The sequence below is a fragment of the Aotus nancymaae genome, unplaced genomic scaffold, assembly GCF_030222135.1.
Source record: "Aotus nancymaae isolate 86718 unplaced genomic scaffold, 86718_ANA_hifiasm-v0.15.2.pri h1tg000077l, whole genome shotgun sequence".
In the NCBI taxonomy this organism is placed as follows: Eukaryota; Metazoa; Chordata; class Mammalia; order Primates; family Aotidae; genus Aotus; species Aotus nancymaae.
This window is the reverse complement of record NW_026988492.1, coordinates 17,463,494-17,485,659: the sequence shown is the minus strand read 5'-3', so window position 1 is coordinate 17,485,659 and position 22,166 is coordinate 17,463,494. Positions and strand designations below refer to the sequence as shown.

At 40.7% G+C, this 22,166-nt stretch overlaps 1 protein-coding gene across 2 annotated transcripts in view; it reads right to left on the bottom strand.

Moving 5' to 3' along the window:
- Positions 1-22,166, bottom strand: part of CUBN (cubilin) — a 290,819-nt gene that overhangs the window by 123,379 nt on the left and 145,274 nt on the right. The gene's annotated exons all lie outside the window — the stretch shown is intronic.

The window sequence follows — 22,166 nt, the reverse complement described above, 5'->3', positions numbered from 1 at the left end:
TGCTGTGTGCCTGTAATCCCAGCTACTCTGGAGACTGAGGCAGGAGAATCACTTGAACCCGGGAGGCAGAGGTTGCAGTGAGCTAAGATTGCACCACTTCACTCCAGCCTGGCGATAGAGCGAGACTCCGTCTAAAAAAAAAAAAAAAAAAAAAAAAAAAATTAGCCAAGCGTGGTGTTGTATGCCTGTAGTGAAAGGTACTCAGGAGGCTGAGGCACAAAAATCATTTTGAACCCAGGAGGTAGAGATTGCAGTGAGCTGAGATCGCACCACTGCACTCCAGCCTGGGCAACACAGAGTGAGACTCCGTCTCAAAAAAAAAAAAAAAAAAAAAAAATTATATCCTCTTTCTCTTTAATTATTGGGCTCTGTCTTGCCTAGTGCCATGCTGTGACCTAGCTGATCCTCCATGCATGTAATGAAATGGAATCTATATCACATATACCTGAAATCTCTGTATTGATTTGTAAAATTGAAGCTTCCTAATTTGGTTGGAACTCAGTGTCTAGATTAATTTTTGAATACTCTTATGTGTAAACCAGGGAAATGAGTTCCTTTGCTTGGATGATTAATAATAACTTCCCTTCATTAGGTGCTTACTATGTGCCAGGAACTGGATTCAGCCGTTCACATACACTGTCCCATTTTATCCTCCCAAACTTCTTTCAATTTTTAAGAAGAGGACAACAGATGCACAGAGAGCCTAAGTAATGGGCCCAAGTCACGCAATTCCTAAGACGGGCAGGTCAAATTGAATCAGACAGGGTCCAGAATTGAAACCCTTTCCTCTTGTTCATTGCAAGGTATCAGCTGAGCAGGATATACGCATCAATCCGCCAACCTTATCAGAGTGTGACTGAAAGTATGAAGTTAAAATATGGCTGTTTTATTTAAAGTAAAGTGCCACTTATATTTCATAAGAAAATCTTGGGAAAAAATAGAAAGTTCAGACATTCAATGTAAGAAAAGTACTCACAAGTGACTTTAAAAATCTAGTGATGATTAAAATTGGTGTTCTCTTTAGCACACAGGTATGATTGGAAGGATATTCTCAGTTTGGCTTATGCAACCCAATGAATCAAATATCAATAAAGTTTTTAACTCTTTGAGGAGCTAAAGCTTTTAAAATAATAATGTTAAAACAAATGTGAGTCTGTTCTGGAGCAGCAAGTCTTTTCTTGTTTATAATTTAGTGTTCAAATTTTAAATATATATATATCCAGTCAAGGAAACCTGATGACTGATTTTCATTCAACAAAACTTGATTAAAAACTAAATTCCATTTTCTTAACCAATTCAAATTATAGTTTCCAATCTAGTATGAATGCTTCCTTTGAACACTTCGGACACTAAACGCTAGACAAAACAACATATAAACCATCACTCCAAAACCTCTTACTACATTCACACTTGAGTCTACCCTCAAATATTGGTTTAATTCAAGTCTTTAGTATGGTTTTATGTTGTCCTAAGGTTATAGGCACAGCATCCTAAGCTTTTAGTAATGTTCTATTAATACTGTCTTGGTTTTAATATCAAAGGATAATGAATACCTTCTTAGAACATCTGAGGTTACAGAGTATGAAGAATATACCAATTGAATCTTAAGGTACAAGACTATTTACATCTCTCAAGATAATTTATTCATTTATTTGTTTAGAATAGCATTTTTTCATTTTTATAAAAGTTTAACATTCAGTTTTATGAGTATATATCTAGTTCATTTTTTGTTTTTAACTGATGCATAATAACTGGACACATGTGTTGGGTATAGTGTGATGTTTCAATACACATATATATTGTGTAATTATCAAATCATGATATTTAGCATGTCTATCACTTCAAACATTTATCATTTCTTTGTGGTGAGACTGTTAAGAATCCTCTCTTCTAGTTATTTTTAACAGACTATAACATTTATACACCATAATATTGTTTACTGTGGGTACCCTACTGTGCTATAAAACATCAGAACTTATTCCTCTTATCTAACTATAATTGTGTACCCTTTACCTAATCTCTCCCATAATTTTCTCCCTGCTACCGTCCCCAGCCTCTGGTAATCACTATTCTACTCTGCTTCTGCGAGATGAGCATTTTTACATTCCACAAATGAGTGAGATCATGTAATATTTGTCTTTCTGTGCTTGGCTTATTTCCATTAACATAAAGTCCTCCAGGCTCATCCATGATGCCATAAATGACAGGATTTTATTCATTTCTATAGCTGAGAAGTATCCCATTGTTTATATATACCACATTTTCAAAATCCATTCATCCGCAGAGAAGTTGGTTTGTCTTCAAAAGAAGACATACAAATGACCAGGAAAATGAAAAAATATCAGCATCATTAATCACCAGTGAAATTCAAATCAAAGCCACAGTGAAATGCCACTTTATCCCAATTAGAAAATAACAAACGCTGGTGTGGATGTGGGGAAAAGGGAACATTTACACACTATTGTTGGGAATGTAAACTGATACAGCCATTATGAAAAACAGTATGGAGGTTTCTCAAAAAATCAAAAATAGAACTATCATATGATCCAACAGTCGTACTCCTGGGATAAACAGACAAAGGAAATTAAGTAAGTGTGTTGAATATATCTGCATTTCCATGTTAACTGAAGCACTATTCACAATAGCCAAAATAATGGAATCAACCTAAGTGTCTAGCAGTTCTTAATTTTTTAAACTAGTGGAACAATGGGTTCTTTGGCATTTATAGACTTCTTCTTCTTAAAAAGAAAAGAAAAAAATTCTAAGATTTTTGCAAGTCCATGGACTCACAAAGTAAGACTCTTCTGGTTTTTAAATAATGTCCTCCCAAATTCAGAGGTACAAGGAGTAAGTACGTATTTTCTTCCCTTTCAAAATCCTTGTTTTTAGTCTGAGTGGTTGCAATTATCTCAAGGGACAGGAAGAAATAAAGGAAAAAAAGTAAACTAAAACATTAAGGCTGGAATCTTCAGAAAATCACCTGAATGACCCAATTCCTTGGGATCCTTTGAAAGGGGTACATCTAGAAGACTTACAGACTTCCCAGCAATTTCCCCTACTCCTGGAATTACCAGACCTCTGCTAAAATTCATCTGGCTGGAGTAATACTTCACAAGGAATGGATCAAAAACAGAAGGTTTTCTGAAGACCACTCTGGCCAACGTGACAAAACCCTGTCTCTACTAAAAACACAAAAAAATTAGCCAGGCATGGTTGTGGGTTCCTGTAATCCCAGGTACTCAGGAGGCTGAGACATGAGATTTGCTTGAACCCAGGAGGTGGAGGTTGCTGTTTGCTGTGATTACACCACTGCATTCCAGCATGGGTGACAGAGTGAGACTCCATCTCAAAAAAAGAAGGTTTCCATGGGTCCCTGAATTGAAATTATATACTAATGACACCCCAAATGTGATGAGCATGTTGTAATTTTACAAACTCCGTAACAAATCCTAACCTATGTGATTTTCTATAAAAATGAAGACAGGGAGGCAAGTGTATAAGCTATAAAACTATTGTCTCATTCAAGGTAATAAGCTAATAACTCATCCAAGCTCACATAGCTAGTGAGCCGCAGAGTCTTCTCTCTCCAAATTCTGTATTTACCATTTACTTCTCTTTAAAATGCTCATGACACATCTCAGTCTGCTTTGTGATGCTACAGAATACCTAAGGCCAGGTGATTTCTAAAGAGCAGAAATTTATTTCTCACAGTTCTGGAGGCTGGAAGTCCGAAATCAAGGTGCCAGCAAATTAGAGCGGGGTCTCTCTCCTTCAAGATGATATCTTGAATGCTGCATCCTCTTGGGGGAAGGAACATCAAGTCCTCAAGCAGCAGAAGTACAGAAGAGAGAGAACCCACTCTTGCAAGACCCCGCCTTTTTTTTTTGAGATGGAGTCTCACTCTGTCACCCAGGCTGGAGTGCAATGGCGCAATGTTGGCTCGCTGCAACATCTATCTCCCAGGTTCAAGCGATTCTCTTGCCTCAGCCTCCAGAGTAGCTGGGATTACAGGCATGTGCCACCATGCCTGGCTAATTTTTTGTATTTTTAGTACAGACAGGGTTTAACCATATTAGCCAGGATGGTCTCAATCTCCTGACCTCATGATCCGACCACCTCAGCCTCCGAAAGTGCTGGGATTACAGGCGTGAGCCTGGCCGCAAAGCCCTTTTTATAGCAAAATTAATCACTTCTTGATGGCAAGGCTGTCGTAATCTGAACACATCCCGAAAGGCCATACCTCCTGACACTGTTGTATTGGACACTAAGTTTCCAACACAGGAACTTTTGAGGGAACACATTCAAACTACAGCATGATAGTTATTAAATTTTATGTACTTAATTGTTATTTTATGAAATTTTTAAACCTCAGGCTATCAAGGAGGGAGAATGTTTTTAACAGAGTTTGAAATATAAATTATTTTGAGTGTTCTTAACACATGTAATATCAAATCAATATTCTCACATTTAAAGTTTCAATTTATAAAATTACACAAGAAAAGCACTTCAAGGAAGAAAATATGGGAAACCTTGTTCCCATTCATCTACAATTCTAAAGTCATAAAAATCATCAATATGCATTTTTCCCTTAACTTCCATTTAGTTCCCAAGGCAAAGCTAGCAAATGATATTACTATCGGATACATATATACTAACATAACATATAATTCTTACGTAAGCCTACTGCCAAGAGTTTGCTAGGCCTCAGTATTGATTTTCTGATTGCTACTTAAGTGGTAAAAGTCAGGGCAATATACAAACAAAATAAAACTTTACATCTCAACTAATTCATTTCTAGATAATAAAATAAAAATTTGAAGTTGAAGCCACAAAATAAAAAGTAGCCACCATCCCCGGGAGAATTCCAACTAGAGAATCTCTTAAAACAGAGGCAGATCTAGTGGAGTGGTCATCTAATTGCTACAGAAAACTTAACCAGTCTTTCTGTAAAATATCCAGAATTTTATTAACTGTCAAGATACTAGCACACACATTCAAAATACATACCAGGCCAGGCACAGTGGCTCACACCTATAATCCCAGCACTTTGGGAGACCAAGGCGGGTGGATTACCTGAGGTCAGGAGTTTGAGATCAGTTTGGCCAACATGGTGAAAACTCACCTCTATTAAAAATACAAAAATTAGTTGGGCGTGGTGCATGCCTATAATTCCAGCTACTCAGGAGGCTGAGGCACGAGAATCACTTGAACCTGGAAGGTGGAGGTTACAGTGAGTTGAGATCATGCCACTGCACTCCAACCTGGGTGACAGAACAAAACTCCAACTCAAAACAAAACAAACAAAACCCCCCCACAAAATCAAAAAACGTAACTTTATTATATAAAAAAGAAGACTTTTTAAAAAGTACAGAACCTGGCACATAACAGGCAATAAATGTTTGATGAACAAATGAATAAATGAATATGTATGACAGTTGTTGGTCTTTAAAAATTGAGGACTAGCATTTGAGGAAAATCCTGAGTTAAGGAAAAGCTGTCCTTGCCCTCATGGATTCAATGGTATAAACACATAGTACACACAACTGTGGCTAAGAGGCTATTCACAGCAGGGATGGAGTTGGCTGGGGCTGCTTTCTGGGCAGACTTCCTGTATGGAAGGTCTGAAGGAGAATGAAGGGGCCCAACCATAGGGCATGGCCAATGTCATGCACTCTACTCCCAGGGGCCCTTCACCAGCAGAGTCAGAAAAGGTAAAGGCAGAAGGTGGGCAGAGGACATCAGACCCATCCCCAAAGCCCAGAATATTCTAAACACATGACATATTATGGTCTGTCAGGTCCCCTCCACATCCTAAACTCTAGCCAGAAGTGAGAACTAAGCCAAACACTTATGAAATTTCTTTTAGTTATTACTATTTTTGTAGTCAGGGTCTTACCATCACCCAGGCTGGCATACAGTGGTATGATAGCTCACTGCAGCCTTGACCTCCTGGGCCCAAGGGATCCTCCCACCTCAGCCTCCCAAATAGCTGGGACTACAGGTGTGGACCACCATGCTTAGCTAATTTTGAAATTTTCTGTAGAGAGAGGATTTTGTTGTGTTGTCTAGGATGGTCTGGAACTCCTGGCTCAAGCGATCCTCCTGCCTCAGCCTCCCAAAGTACTGGGATCATAGGCGTGAGCTACAGTGCCCAGCCTTAACCTCCATACTTGATGCTTCAATACCTTGAGATCTGTGTAAATGTCCATCATTTCTAAAGTTAATATGTGTTCAACCTTGTCACATGTCAAGTGATGTGGGAGGAAAACCACTGAAGTGAGAGACAAGCACCTCTTCCTGGTGACATTTCTAGTTCTGGGGTCCTGTGGTCACAGCTCCAGAGAATGGTAACATGGGAAGATAAAGAAGCCTCTCATACACACCTTTGTCATATAATACCCATCATTTAAAAGTGCATATTATTTAAAAGGTGGTGGCAGGATTCCTTTTAAAAAACAATCTTTATTGAGCAAAATATTTTCATACACACTCAGAACATGAGTATAGTAGGGAGGTGTTATTTTATGTTGTTAGGGACAAGCTGCTCTTCTCTCTTTGCTTCCTCATCTGTTGCTAAGTTTCTTAATCTGCGAAATGGGATTAATATGAATATATAGCTCATATTGTTCATAAGAATGAGTTAAAAGATATAAATACTTAGGAGAGTGGCCGGCGTGTAGTAAGCATGTGATAGAGGTTAGCCTCTACTATTGAAGTGAGACAAAGTGGTAGCTAAATTGCCATGTAAGAAATGAAGCAGGGAATTAGAAAGCTATAGAGGCAAAAAAGAAGAGGACTAACAGGCGGGGGGTTATCCAGAAGTATAGGTAGGTAGGAGTGGGAGAAATAGTCAATGAAAATATCCCAGCTGGAGATTGTGGGGGTAGGGGGTGGTAGGCAATTTCTGACCTGGCTCTCAGTGGTCTCCGTATCCTTGTATTCACACCTCTGTATAATCTCCTCCCTGGGGTATGGGATAGACCTCCTGATTTGTTCTAATTAGTAGAATGTAAGGCCGGCTGCCTCACCAGGAGTTAAATGGACACACTTATCTCTCCCCGTGCCGGCCTCTCCATGCTGACACACTTATCTCTCCCCATGCTGGCCTCTCTATGCTGGCTCCCCACACGCACTCCTGCATTCCTCACTCGACCCCTTCAAAATTTAAAAAGCCCACCAAAGATTTGTCCAATGGCAGCTTAACAATGACCTCCCCAGCCGGTCAGCCCACCAGTAGTCCCGCCTGGCAACCAATGGCAGCTCGCCCCATCAGCACCTTGACTTCCCCTCACCAATGAAACTCTCTGCTCTTTGTTTCCCTAGTAATCAATCAAACCCCCTCACCAATGAAACTCACCAATGAAACTGTCTTCTCTTTGTTTCCCTAATAATCAATCAATCCTCCTCACCAATGAAACTGTCTGCTCTTTGTTTCCCTAAAGACCAATCAATTACCGCGACTCCCTATAAAACCCCACACCCTGAGAAGCCCAGTGCAACTTCTCTGGCCCCTTCCTAGACCACAGAACCTCGCCCAGGAGCTGAATAAATTGGATTCTCATTTTCTCACACTGGCCTCAGTTTCCTCATTTTAACTCAGCAATATACCTTACATAGAATACAATGGAAATGATATTCTGTCACCTCCATAATGGGGTGAGAAAAGATGGTGCTTTCGCTCTCGCTTGCATTTTCTGTCTTGTTGGATTCTGTTGCTCTCTATATGAAATATTATTTTGCATGTTTATGAGCAAGGTGCCATGTTCTGAGATACTCTGTGGGGAGGCCTGCATGGCAGGGAGTCGAGGGAGGCCTCAACTAACAGCCCGCAAGGAACTGAACCCTGCATATGTCCACGTGAGTGAGCCAGGAAGCACCCAGGCGAGTGGCATCTGGCATCCTGACCCACGGAAACTGTAAATGTTGTTGTCTTAAATCATTAAGTTTTGAGGTAAGTCTGCGGGTGTGGAATGAAGAAGGGCTGAGGAAAGAAGGAACAAAGATTTCTGAAGAATGAAGAATGAGGCTGTCCAACACTCCATCCAGGTCACATGCTGTACTGCTCTGTGCAGAAACCACCTAGTGACCTCATCTAAAAATGAGGGTAGGTAATCTCCCTGTGCTGCCTCACAAGGTTATTGTAAAGATCAAATAAAACGATGTATTGAAAGTTTTGTGGAAACTATGATTACAAGTATGAAGGTAAGTTTTTCTCATTTCACTACAGAAATTCTCACATATACATTTCTTTTCTTTCTTTTTTTTTTTTTGACAGAGTCTTGCTCTGTTATCCATGCTGGAGGGCAGTGCTGCAATCTCAGCTCATTGCAACCTCCACCTTCTGGGTTCAAGTTATTCTCCTACCTCAGCCTCCCGAGTAGCTAAGACTGCAGGTGCATGCCACCACACCCAGTTACTTTTTGAATTTTTAGTAGAGACAGAGTTTTTCCATGCTGGCCAGGCTATTTTCGAACTCCTGACCTCAAGCAATCCATCTGCTTTGGCCTCCCAAAGTGCTGGGATTACTGTCCCTGGGTTCATATATAAATTTCTAATGAAATTTGACAACATACAGAAAAGTTAAAAGTTAGCAATTCCACTTCTGCAGGTCTACACTAGAGAAACTCTGAGGTGGTTTCATACAGATATTGCTACAAGAATATTCAGCTTAAAAAGTTGCTACAGAAAAATATTGGAAGAAACATAAATGTTCATTAACAGGAGAATGGCTAAAGGACTTGTGGTGCGTACATCAAATGAAACGTTTAGTGACCAAAAGAATGCATTAGATCTGTATGCATTACGATGTAGAAAATGTGAAACAGAATGAGTGAATAGAGCAAGTGGAAGGATATGCAGCATGTGACATGATTTACATAAAGTCTTAAAACATGCAAAATAATATTTCATAGTGTGTATGGATATACACATATAAGGAAAAAACTATAAAAACCATCATGGGAATCATAAACCAGAAATCTCATTAGCAACCTAGGTAATACCATTCAGGACACAGGCATGGGCAAGGACTTCATGACTTAAACACCAAAAGAAATGGCAACAAAAGCCAAAATAGACAAATGGATCTAATTAAACTAAAGAGCTTCTGCACACTAAAACTATCAGAGTGAACTGGCAACCAACAGAATGGGAAAAAAATTTTGCAATCTACCTATCTGACAAAGGGCTAATATCCAGAATATACAAAGAACTTAAACAAATTTACAAGAAAAAAAAACAACCGCATCAAAAAGTGGGCAAAGGATATGAACAGACACTTCTCAAAAGAAGACATTTATGCAGCCAACAAACACATGAAAAAAAGCTCATCATCTCTTGTTATTAGAGAAATGCAAATCAAAATCACAATGAGATACCATCTCACACCAGTTAGAATGGTGATCATTAAGAAATCAGGAGATAACATGCTGGAGAGGATGTGGAGAAATAGGAATGCTTTTACACTGTTGGTGGCAGTGTAGATTAGTTCAACCACTGTGGAAGACAGCGTGGCGATTCCTCAAGGACCTAGAACTAGAAATACCATTTGACCCAGCAATCCCATTACTGGGTATATACCCAAAGGATTATAAATCATTCTATTATAAAGACACACGCACACATATGTTTACTGCAGCACTATTCACAATAGCAAAGACTTGGAACCAACCCGAATGCCCATAAATGATAGCCTAGATAAAGAAAATGTGGCACATATACACCATGGAATACTATGTAGCCATAAAAAAGGATGAGTTCATGTCCTTTGCAGGGACATGGATGAAGCTGGAAACCATCATTCTCAGCAAACAAAACAAGAACAAAAAACCAAAAACCACACGTTCTCACTCATAAGTGGGTGTTGAACAATGAGAACACATGGACACAGGGAGGGGAACATCAAACACCAGGGCCTGTCAGGGGGTGGGAGGCTAGGAGAGGGATAGCAGGGGGTGGGTGGATAGGGGAGGGATAGCATTAGGAGAAATACCTAATGTAGATGATGGGGTGATGGATGCAGCAAACCACCATGGCAAGTGTGTACCTATGTAACAAACCTGCACGTTCTACACATGTACCCCAGAACTTCAAGTATGATAAAAATAAATAAAATCTATCTCATTAGCAGTTTCCTCTGGGATGGAGAACAGGGAATGGAACCAATGATGGGTGCACGTGGCACTTCACCTGTGTCTTGAATAGGTCATTTCTGTTTGGGGGAAAACAAAAGAACTTGAAGCAAATATGGTAAAATATGAAGATTTGCCCAGTCTGGATGGGGAGAAGTTTTTGTGCATCATATGCTTTGTGTGTATTATATAGTCTGTATTTTTCTACAAACTTAAAATATTTCATAATAGAGTGTTCAATAAAGAAAAGAAAATCTATATAAAGGAATACTAAGATTCACATATAAAGATACTCCTTGTAGCATTGCTATAACAAGAAAAGAAAAAAACCATTAATAATCTAAACGGTGAATAATGAACCTGTGGCTAACTGAATTACAGCATGTCCATTTGATTGGCTACGCAAAGAAACTACTTAAAAAAATTCAAATAATATGAAGAGAAAAAGGCAGGATATGAAATTATATATGATATTATCTTAACTATGCATGTCTGTGTGTGCATGTGTCTACATATTTGTATGTGTGTGTTTGTGAGGGAAATAAACCAAGATTTCAATAGTTTTTATCTATATTGTAATACTAAGGGTGGTATTAACTTTTTATTATTTCTTTTATGTATTCTACAAATTTAATATGAGGAGCATGTAAGATTTAAAATTAAATCTCTATTTAAAGTTTCTTAGTGCTTCATCACTCATTACATACAGACATGAAAGAGCACTATTCCTATAACAGCACCGCAGTACCCAAGCCAGATGGCCACTAATGCCAGTTAATCTAGCCTCTTGCTGCCTCCAGGAATGTATCAAGTTTAATGGACAATGGCTTCTGCTTTAAGATCTCCAAAGCATCTGGTCATTGTCTAATATCTGCAACTGTGCCCCATCCTCTCCCCTAAGCCCTAGGCTCATAGAGCCAACTGTATAGCAGACATCATCTCTTCTATGTTCCACAAACCCTGAAAATCAGTGTCTCAAATTGAAGCCATCTTCCAGCCCCTCTCATTTCTCTTTCACCTATATCTGTTGCCTCAGTAAATGCTGGAAACTTGTACCCAATGGCCAGACCATTTTAGGAACCGCCACTCCCCACTAAATGTAATGGATCAGTACATTCTGCCATCTCTCTGTCCGATGTATTGCTTGGCTCCTTCCCTCTACTTCACCCATGTCCCTCTCTGGTGTCTTGATGTGGGTCCTCATTCCATCTTGCCTAGGTCACTAAAACAGCCTGAAACTTCCCCTGCCTTACACTTGTGTCCTCCTTCCATTCAGTCTCAAAACAACTGCCAGTGCACAGTGTACACTTTCTAAAATGTAACATCAAATACAAAAGTAAAGCTGAACATACATTTAATTGCACAAAATAGAGACCAATAATCACGCATGCTTTGCTTAAGAACTAAAGACCATGTGATTGACATGGACATGGCGCAGAGTGCTTCAGCGGCTGCCACTCTCTGCTGTAATCAAAACCCTGGAGTGATTAAGTGGCTTGTGACCACCTGACTGAAATGTCAGTCATCATCTGCACCCCTCATGAGCGAGGGGGAAAAATGAATTGTAGCTTCCTCAGTAATATCTGTATTTTTATTTCTTAAAACAGGAATATATTCCCTGAGATTGTTGGAGAGTAGGAAATGGGGAATTTTTCTATTTCATTTCTTATCTTCCTGTTCATTAAGTTTCATCTTACCCAGGGAGCATATTTTTTTAAAAGATTACTTAAGATCTTTAACATAGCATTAATAGTAATAGAAGCAGGAGTCATTGTAATGGAAAAATTAGGAATAGCAGCTAATACTTATCTGTACCAGACACTGATAGGTACTTTAAATACATTTAATTGCAATTCTTACAGTTCCACTTTGCAGTAGGGAAAACTGAGCCTCCGAAAACATACATGACTTGCCCAATCACACACTGAGTAGTGCAGAGCCAATATACAAACCCCCTCTGCCTAATATCTGACCAATTATGGTTAAACCTAGAGAAAAGGTAAAATCAAGTTATATTCATTCAGTTAGAATATTGAGAGACCATGATTCTCTGAAGCTAAGCGGGATGTCCATGGTCTCCAAGAAGGATGACCACAGCAGCTTTGGAAATAGGGTGGGCGTCTCCCCTCCTTTGTATCTAGACCTGCAATCAAGCATCCTCAGTAGCATTTGAGAAAGTCTTGTATTGGGCTCCTGTGGCCTTCCGGGTGGTTGGCATCTGTTCTGCATTCCATTTCACTGAACGTGCATGGGATTCCCAGCATGGCTCACTAAGCAGAATGGGTAACAAAGAGCGCAGTGTCTGGGGGCAATAAATAAACCCAGAACTTCTATCCCTGCCATATAAACTTGATTCTATTCCTGGATTCAGATGTGAATCTCCTCCTTGTCCTTTCCTGGTCCAACCCCCATTCTCTGGTCTAATGTGGCCTTATTTCTCACCTTGAATCTGGTCTAATTGGGCTTTCGACCTGGTCCTTATGCTTTACTACATTTATTTTATTTTATTTTTTGAGTCAAAATCTTGCTGTGTGTCGCCCAGGATGGAGTGCAGTGGCATGATCTAGGCTCACTGTAGCCTCTGTCTCCCGGGTTCAAGCGATTTTCCTGCCTCAGTCTCTGGAGTAGCTGGGATTGCAGGCGTGCACCAGTACGTCCAGCTAAATTTTGTATTTTTATTACAAGCAGGGTCTTACCATGTTGGCCAGGCTGGTCTTGAACTCCTGACCTGAAGTGATCTGCCAACCTCAGCCTTTCAAAGTGCTGGGATTACGGTGTGAGCCACCGTGCCCTGCCCGCTTTACTACATTTTAAACTCCAGATGGTAACACAGGTCTCCTGCCCTGGATTACCTTCAAGCTTAGCAGGGTGCAAAAATGTGGTGAAGGATAAGGCACAGAAGAGAGAATTCACATGGAGGTGCAAAGTCCATTTTGAGGATTGGGAGTTATTTTCATATGTCATATATGGCAATGTAGCTGCTAATGGAATTCCCACTTTGGAATCTGAACTGCTCCAAAATAGAGGAAACATTAAGTGATAGGGGAGGGATCCCTCAGGAAATTATCCAAGCTGCTTCAGTCATAAATGTGAGTGCGGAAGGAAATGAAAATATGACTCATTATAGCATCTTTTCTTGGGGCTGGGGAGGGAGGAAGCATCAGTTTCCCCTGTCAGTGATTTTTTTTTCCAGTTATGTTCTTTGGAAATTAAATACTAAGTTCAATTCACAACCACACGTCTCATGTCAGGACGTGTTCACCCCTATTTCTTTGTTCTACAGTCTGCCACTCAGTCTTCACATTTTACAGGAGACTATAAACTCTAAAAATTTACAGTTGTTGCAAGCACTGACTCAAAGATTCCTGGAAAAGCTGATACGAGAAGAAATCTAATCTGCTCATTTTACTTTCACAAATAAACATTTAAGGAGAGTCAGAGCTGAAATGTAAACCAAGCCAAACCAAACCCCAGTCCACAGATTGAGAACTGTGGCTTCAACTCAACTCTTCCCTCGTTCTGCAGATGCAAAGCACTGGCTCAGCATTTGGTTGTGAATATGGCACCGGCACCGGGATGTCAAGTAGTTGAGCAGGTTAACAAATGCAAGTCACAAGATTAACGTTCGAAAAAGATCATCCTTAAGTGTCAAATGGAAACAAAAATTCCTGTGGTGGGGAGTGAAGGAGGGAGAGAAGAGAGAGAGAGAGAGAAGGATAGAGGGAGGAGAGAGAGAAAGAGAGGAGAGAGAGGGAAAGGGAGAGAGAGGAACAAAGAAAGAGGTAAAGATAAGAGGAAGAGGGAGAGAGACAAAGAAAGAGACAGAGGGAGAGACAGAGGGAAAGAGGAAGAGAGGGAGAGAGAGGAAGAAGGAAAGAGAAAGAGAAACAGAAAGACAGGGAGAGAGAGAAAGGAAAAGAGAGAGAGACTGGTTTCTGTCATGGATTTATTTGTAAAACAATAAATATTTAAAGAAGAATTGTTTCCATCATCTCTGAAGCACTGAGTTCTATTATTCCTGTGTCTGTTTGCTCTGCTTTGGAAACGATCAGTGTTTTAAAAGGAAACACATCATGGGTGGTGTCTTACAAAAATAAAACAGAAGAGGATGCTGCGTTAGGTGTCTGCCCTGTTCCACCCTGCACTTTACTGTCGAATACTGGGAACAACAACAGACACTGCAGCCTTGGGTGGGAGCGCAGGTTTTTTTTTTTTTTTCCAGTTCATATCAGACACTTTTCTTTCTTTCTCCTAGACAGGCACAAAAAGCTTTAGAAGTTACTAATCATGTTGCTTTTTCTTTTTGGTGGGAGGCTCTGTTAGACCTCATGTGTGTTTGGTCCAAAAGAGAGGCAGGATCTGGACCATGGTCGGCTTGCTTTGAACTGCTCCTTGCTGATTCTCACGAGGCAGACATTCCAACGAGCTGAGTAAAGAGGATGCTGGAAGCAGAGGTCAGGAATCTCCAGGGGCCAGCTGGTGCTGCTGAACGGACTTCCCTCTCCTGCTCTCGCACTGAGCTACAAGCAGCCTTTCTAGGAGATCAATAAGAGCTTGCGGAGCTACATGAATCTAAGACTTAGAACAAAGGCTCTAATTAAGCAATTAAACTGTCAGTCAGAGGTCACTTTAATACTCAGCCTTCGTGAAAGGAAATGTAATGAAGCACCTTTGTGTTGACCAGACAGGACTATCCCCAGCCAATGAGTCCCACAATTGTCTTAGCAAGAAATACTCAGGATGTGTCATTCAGGAGAACCCAAGGTTACTTATGCAAAGACACTTGAAGGTGACTGAGCAGAAAGTGCAAATATATTACCAAATGTGTTGAAACTTGCCTGCAAGTCCAGCTTCCTGATTAGCTCCCCACGATGCCATCCCCATTTCAACAGAAGTCACAAAATTCAGTTTTTCTCTTTTCTCATTAGAGCATCATGCAATTCTAGAAAACACACTTCTGTGATGTTATCTAAGTCCTCATGTGGCTCACAACAGTAAGACTGTATGTCAATAACAGTGCCAGGGAGTGAACTCAGAACAGCACGTTCCAGATGGTGTCCTCTGAAATTTTTGAGATCATTGCAGGAGTAAAGACGACAAAAATTCATTTATTCAGCTATGCATCCATTAAAAATGCATGCATCAAAAAGACTGGTGCTTTGGGGATATAAAGACTACCGTTGTGGGTTTTAGGTATTACTGTTCTATTTTTTTTAAATGTTCATTCATTTCTTCTACTTGGTGAGTTTTGCCTTTATTTCCATGACACTAGCTTGCCTCCACTTGGAATGTATGGCAACTAGCCCTACCCAAGAAGAGCTTTCTATTGTATTCCCAGAAGAGTATGGAGATAGTCTTGTGGACCAGAGATCATGGGAAGGCCTGGTGGCTGCATGAGGCTGACTTCTTTGAGGATGAAACCATCACCAACATCACTGGGCCCTTAGTGGCCATTTCATCTGCCATCTTGTCCTCCTCTTCTTACCCACAAATGCAACTCCTAACTGAATCCTCTTCCTGAGTTTTCTTCTTTCTGCTTGTGCTTCCCAGGCACCTGATTTTATAAATAAGCAAACCAAGAACTCCCAAGCCATGAAGAGAGCAAGGGGTGATGCCATGCCTGAAACAAGTGCCTGGAAGTGTCTGGTACATATTTGGTACCAAACAGCGAAGTAATGAAGGGAACCCTGACCTCCTGACTTCAAAGCAGGGATGCTTTCCATTTCATATTTGAATTCTTAACACTTTTCCTTATATTGATCAATGAAGGCTGGGTTCACCAGATATAGAAGTCAAAGTGGGCCAGGCACGGTGGCTCATGCCTGTAATCCCAGCACTTTGGGAGGCCGAGGTGGGTGGATCACGAGGTCAGGAGATCAAGACCATCATGGCTAACATGGTAAACCTGTCTCTACTAAAAATACAAAAAATTAGCCAGGTGTGGTGGCACATGCCTGTAGTCCCAGCTATTCAGGAGGCTGAGCCAGAATTGCTTGAACCCAGGAGGTGGAGGTTGCAGTGAGCCGAGATCATGCCACTTGACTCCAGCCTAGGTGACAGAGCAAGATGCTCTTCTCAAAAAAAAAAAAGGAGTCAAAGTGCTACAGCCTGACCCTAAGTTTATTTTTTCCCTCTATTTTTCCAGTTTGCCAATCCATTTCCTGTATATAACTGCAATTTTTATATTTTACCAAAATACTTATTCACCTCATAGGAAGCACAAGGCTTTTGTTTTAGTGCTGATCCTGCTGTCATTTTCTACCTAGCCTTGACCCTGACATTTCTGGATCTCAATATCTTTTTTTCTTTTTTAAATTCATTTTTATGTTTTGCACTGCCCCACCTCCACCTTAATACCTTTTGCAAAAAATTAGGAGACAACAGACACCAAATGAGCTCTAACCTTTCTTCTCCGACCTTAACATTCTATGTATCTACATGTTTCTGACTGTTAACCATATATTGAATCCTATTTAACATACAGCTAAATTACTATTTCTTATTCCAACAACCCAAATTGTTACAGAAGTTTTGAAAAAACAGGATGGCTGGTCCCATCCAAGCATAATTTTCCTTGGTATTAAAGAGTACACTTGAGCTCTATTAAAAATCTCCTTAACCCAAACATTATCTGACAGCATCACTGGCCACTGGATATTTTTCTCTTTGCTAAGAACTCTGCCTAAGCAACAGGACCAGGACATTAACTTGTATGTCTCCAAAATGAATGATTGGCTTTGTATGAAATGAGACTGCAGAGATATTATGTAAGATATTGGACTTTGGGGTATGTTTCATGTCCAGTGTCCGTCTGGCTGTAAAGATAGAGGGCTGGTGCTTCAATGCCGACCTTCATGAATCCCTGGACAACTAACTATAACTGGGAGCCAAGCTTCCAGCCTTGCCAGGGCACTGCCTGGTCTGGTTCCAAACCTCTACAGACCTCCTGTTCCCTTAAGTGGGTCCATTTGGCAAATACACAGCAGATCTCCACCCCAACTTACCTTTCCCTTGTGAGGGAAATAAACCAAGATTTCAGTAGTTTGTATCTATATTGTAATACTAAAGATAGCATTAACTTCCTGTTATTTCTTTTATGTATTCTACAAATTTAATGAGGAGCATGTAAGATTTAAAAATAAAATCTATATTTAAAGTTTTTTAGTGTTTCACCTTGATTTCCTTTTAAAACTTCTTTATCTTTTTGTAAAGTTCATTTATAAATCATACAAGAAAAAATAACTTAGTTTGCATATAATTTATGCTATTTTTAACATAATACATTTGTAAATCAGAAAAATCTTGTGCTAAGTCATGGGTTTCCATTTCTTGTTCTAAAAAGTATGAAATCAATAGAAGCCACCTGGCACTTCTTGGTGTCTCTGCCCTGAAAACATGATTTCCTCTGTTGTTTGCCCGTCTCTTACGTTCAGCTGCTTTCACTCTGCCCTCTTGACACAACTTAATCTTCTCCATTATTTTTGGAAAAAACCAACTCTCCACTGATTTTTGTTAACCCATCGGTTACTGCCCATTTTCTCCTTATGCCACTCATTTCCATAACTCTGGGGAAAAGCTCAGATGCTCCCGCACCTCCTAACCACTGTGACTTTGAGTCTTCCACCAATACCCACCCCAATCCTGCTCCTTGCAGGTTATTAAAGACCAGAATCCAGGGCCTTTGTTGCAAACCTCACCCTCGTTGGTACCCTGCATGGGATTTGATACCTTTGATGACCCACTCCTGAAATTCAGCTTCCCTCGTGGTTTGAATGCTACCACTCTCTTCCGGTTCTCTGCAGAGCACTCAGCGCACCTCCTCAGCCTCCTCTCCTCTGATCCTTCATCCGCCCCATATATGGCAGTGTTTCCCCTTTCTCCTTATAAAATACTCCTAAAAGTGATTACACCTACTCCCACAAGTTTAATAACCACTCAAATGTACAGAAATTATCCTCAATTGTATATGTCCAGCTCACATCCCATCCCAAGCACTAAACTCATATGTCAAACTATATAAAATTTAAACCCAAAGGTTTACAAATTCATTATCATTTACTCCCTTTCCTCAGTTAATTGCCTCATTATTCACCTTTTTTTTTTTTTGGAAACAGGGTCATGCTCTCACCCAGGCTGGAGAGCAGTGATGCAATCACAGCTCACTGCAGCCTTGACCTCCCATGCTCAAGCGATCCTCCCACCTCAGCTTCCTGAGTCATTGGGAATACAGGTATGTGCCACCTTGCCTGGCTAATTTTTTAATTTTTTTGTAGAGATGTGGTTCAGGCTGGTGTCGAGCTCCTGAGCTCACACAAGCCACCTGTCTCAGCCTACCAACGTGCTAGAATTATGGGTATGAGCCGTCACTCCTGGCCATTCACTCATTCTTTAAGCAAATATCCTTCCCTCCCTCATCCCTATCACCTGCCCCACCCACCACCATGTAATTAGCCTCTGATTCTAGTGACCACCACCATGACAGTTCTCTATGTGTCCCAGCGCTACATTCCCAAGACCACTGCCTACTAAGAGGACTTAACGCCTCTGATCCAAGCTTTTTCCACTGCTTCCCAAACAGACATGCTACCAGCTTTCTCTTTCTCTGCCAGCCCATTCTTCACACACTGCTGCCTGTTATCATTGTAAAATACAACTCTGAGTATGTTATTCCCCTGTTTTACAGAAAATTTTCACTGACTCTACACTACCTATAGGATAATTTCAAGTTCTTCACTGGAGCTGAAGAGGAGAACTCAGATGTCTTCTGCAGCCCCTTGGTCACCACACGCTCCCCAGCATTTGTTCACACTCCAGGCACAACACTCTCCTTTCTTATTCCCAAATGCGTGTGCACCATTTCACCATCCTTCCCTCGCAGCCTCCCCTTCTGGTCTCACTCCGCATTTCTACTGGTGAGACTCTGCCACTTGAATGTCGCCTCTAGTGTGAAAGCTTCCCTGGCTTCCAGGCCCAAATGAATCATGCCGGCCATTTTCACAGCGATTATAGTACACCTAGCATTTAGGTATGCTAAACCCTAGGGGCTATGCTATGAGAAAGATTCAAAAGCAGGCTCTTCTACTTAAGAGCTTGAGGCCCAGAATTACAGATGGCAAGTCCTGACCCTGACTTCTTTTTTTAAAAACTTTCATTTTAGGTTCAATGGTCCATGTACAGGTTTGCTATCCAGGTAAACTGCCTGCCATGGGGGTTTGGTATACAGACTATTTTGTCACCCAGGTAATAAGCAGAGCATGTGATAGGTAGTTTTTTGATCCTCTTCCTCCTCCCAGCTGCCACCCTCAAGTGGGCCCTGGTACCTCTTTTTCCCTTCTTTGTGTCCATGTGTACTCAATGTTTAGCTCCCACGTCTAAGTGAGAACATGCAGTATTTAGTTTTCCGTTCCTGTGTTACTTCACTTAGGATAATGGCCTCCAGCTTAGGATAAACTGGGTTATCTTAGATAATCCGGGATTATGGGTTAGGATAATGGGTTCCTGTTACTGCAAAGGACAAGATCTTGTTCATTTTTGTGGCTGTGTCATATTACCTGGTGTATATGTACCAAGTTTTCTTTATCCCATCCACCATCGATGGGCATCTAGGTTGATTCCACATGTTTGCTATCGTGGACAGTGTTGTGATTAACATGGGGATGCACGTCTGACTCTGACTTCTAAGTGCATTTCTGCTCCTAGTATTCCACACTGTCTCTTCCTCCAGTCCTGACTGAATGAACTTCCCCCAAAACATTTATCAGCAGCAGCATCATAATGCACAAGTGGAGAACTTTCTATGTGACAGCAAGCAGGTCATCTATATTATCTCAAATGCCTAACAACAAATCTAACAGAGGTCCTCTTATTATCCCCATTTCTATTAAGGAAACTGAAGCTGAAAGATTAACTTTCTTCCAAGGAACACAGCTAGAAAATCACAAAGTCCAGGCCTAGGCTCAGATCCACCCTACTGCAGAGCCAGGTTTCTTAGCTGAGGCACTGTGCTGACTCACACTAACGGTGTGGCTCACTTTTTATTTTAATGTCTTGCCTAGCTGCCTAGAGGTATCTAGGCAGCTTCTAATGTCTCTTCTGCCCACTGGCTGGGATTTTCCAACTACAGTTAACCCTTGAACAACACAGGTTTGAACTGCCTGGGTCCACTTAAACACAGATTTTCATCCATCTCTGCCACCCCTGAGACAGCAAGACCAGCGCCCCCTCCCCCTTCCTCCTCAGCCCACTCAATGTGAAGATGACGAAGACCTTTATGATGATCAACTTCCACTTAATAAGTAGTAAATATATTTTCCCTTCTTTATGATTTTTGTAATGTTCTATTTTCTCTAACTTACTTTATTATAAGAATACAGTATGTAATATCTAAAACATATAAAATGTCTGTTAATTGGCTGTTTATGTTAATGGTAAGCCTTCTGTCCACCATAGGTATTAGCAGTTAAGTCTTGGGGGACTTGAAAGTTGTATGTGGATTTTTTACTACATGGCAGGGGAGCGGGGGGCCAATGACCCTAATCCCAGCACTGTTCAAGAGTCAACTGTACTTCATACAGTATTATCTGATTCTGACAACTTGTTTGGACTATTACAGTTTACATTTTGCCTTATCTACCAGCCCGAACTCCTCCCAGCACTTGTTTTTGAGTTTATTTCCCATCTCCATGCCTAAGACCAGATCACAGTTGAGGTTTCACTTCCTGCTGTCTGTTTCCTCCCACTGCACTGTGTTAAGTCAAGCCCAGCTGCATGCTGAAATATGGCAGTGTTCATAGAAAACCTTGTCTGTGAGTTTATGTCCCAAGGAGGTGGAAAATCCTCCTCAGGACCGCAAGAGGGAAAAACCCAGGCGTGCTGGCACACCTTTGACCTAGGCTCTAGTTTGGTCACACACTTTGTATGTTAAACTCCACGGATTATGCACTGTATCAAAGAGAAGAAGTTGCACCTGGCACCATGCAGACAAGGAAAGAAGCAAGCGGTAGAGCTATACCCACCACGGTCAAAACTATGAGTAGTTTGTCTCTGGCCCATTCAAACATCTCTTAAAGCCCCTTATTTTGCTTTAATATTTATTTAACCTTTATTCCTTTTTTTTTCTTTAACAGACAGGGCTTGTTATAGGCAGAAGTGCAGTGGCACAATCTCTGCTCACTGCAACTTCTGCCTCCCAGGCTCAAGTGATCCTTTCACCTCAGCATCCCAAGTAGCTGGGACTATAGGTGTGTGCCACCATGCTTGGCTAATTTTTTAACTGTTTTCTAGAAACAGGGCCTCACTATATTGCCCAGGCTGGTCTCAAACTCCTGGGCTCAAGTAATGCTCTTGCCTCACCCTCCCAAAGTGCTGAGATTACAGGTGTGATCTACCACACACAGCCTCACCTTTATTCTTAAAGGAATTTTAGAAGAACATAGAGTTCCTGGCTGGTAGTTACCTGTTTTTCTTTAAACTGAATATATAGTATTCTATTGTCTTTTTTAAAACATTTGTTTTGCTTCCATTGCTGGTTGAAAAGTCAGCATTTAGTCTCTACTTTCTAAGAAGCAATCTGTTTCCCACCTACCCACTCCTCTAGCTGACTTTAACGTTTTTCTTTATCTTTGTTATTTTATTGTTTTTAGAAAATGTGCCATTCTATTTCTCCTGCTTTGTTGTTTGGGTTCCTTGAGATTCTAATTATTATTTTTTTAATGATGACTTCCACCAGTTTTGGAAAAGTTTTAGTCATTAGCTCTTCAAATTTTGCTTCTGTTCCATATACCTCTCTCTTTCTTGTGAGACTCCAAGTAAGTGTAAGCTATACCCTTTCTAAGTGTCCTCTATATGTCTTAACCTCTCTTATATATTCTTTATCTTTTTTAATCCATATGGTTTCTGAGTAGATTCTTGACTTATCTTCCAGTTAATTATTTCTCTCTAGTCACTATTTTTCTCTTTACCTCTGCCTAATCTCTCAAAAAAACCTTCTGCTGACATCTTAATTTTAGCTATGGTATTTATCGGTTCTCAAATTTG